This window comes from Microtus ochrogaster, chromosome 10, assembly GCF_000317375.1.
Source record: "Microtus ochrogaster isolate Prairie Vole_2 chromosome 10, MicOch1.0, whole genome shotgun sequence".
NCBI lineage: Eukaryota > Metazoa > Chordata > Mammalia > Rodentia > Cricetidae > Microtus > Microtus ochrogaster.
The window spans coordinates 30,884,456-30,885,008 of NC_022016.1; positions in this window are offsets into that span (position 1 = coordinate 30,884,456).

Genomic DNA, 553 nt, shown 5'->3' on the forward strand with positions numbered 1-553 from the left:
GATGTGGACCTCTGCATCTGCTTCCATCAATTACTGGATTGGTGTGGGAAGTTCTTCAGTCTATGTGTTGCTTCCTTTGGTTGATTAATAAATCTGTTTCAGCCAATGTCTTGGCGGAATAGGGCAAGGAAGGAGGTCCAAGCAGATAGAGGAGGAGAAAGAAGGCAGAGTCAGAGAGAAGACACGAAATATGCATAAGCTTATAGGCCAAGCTGTGTTGTAATTAATACAGTTTCTGTGTAATTATTTCAGTTCTGAGTATCCGGGAACAAACAAGCGGCCTCCACCAACACTGGATGAAGGCTCTCTGATGACAGGGTAGTCACCAATCTGATTAAAGAGGAAGGCTGTTTTAGACACCCTCCCCACTATTGATAGAGGTCTTAGGTGGAGTCATTCTTTGGATTCCTGGAAATTTCCTTAGTGTAAAGTTTCTCCCTAACCACATAATGGCTCCCTCTACTGAGATATCTCTTTCCTTACCCTCCCACCGCATCAATTCAATCATCCCTTTCCCTCATGTTCTCATCCCCCATCCCCTTTTCCTTACTCC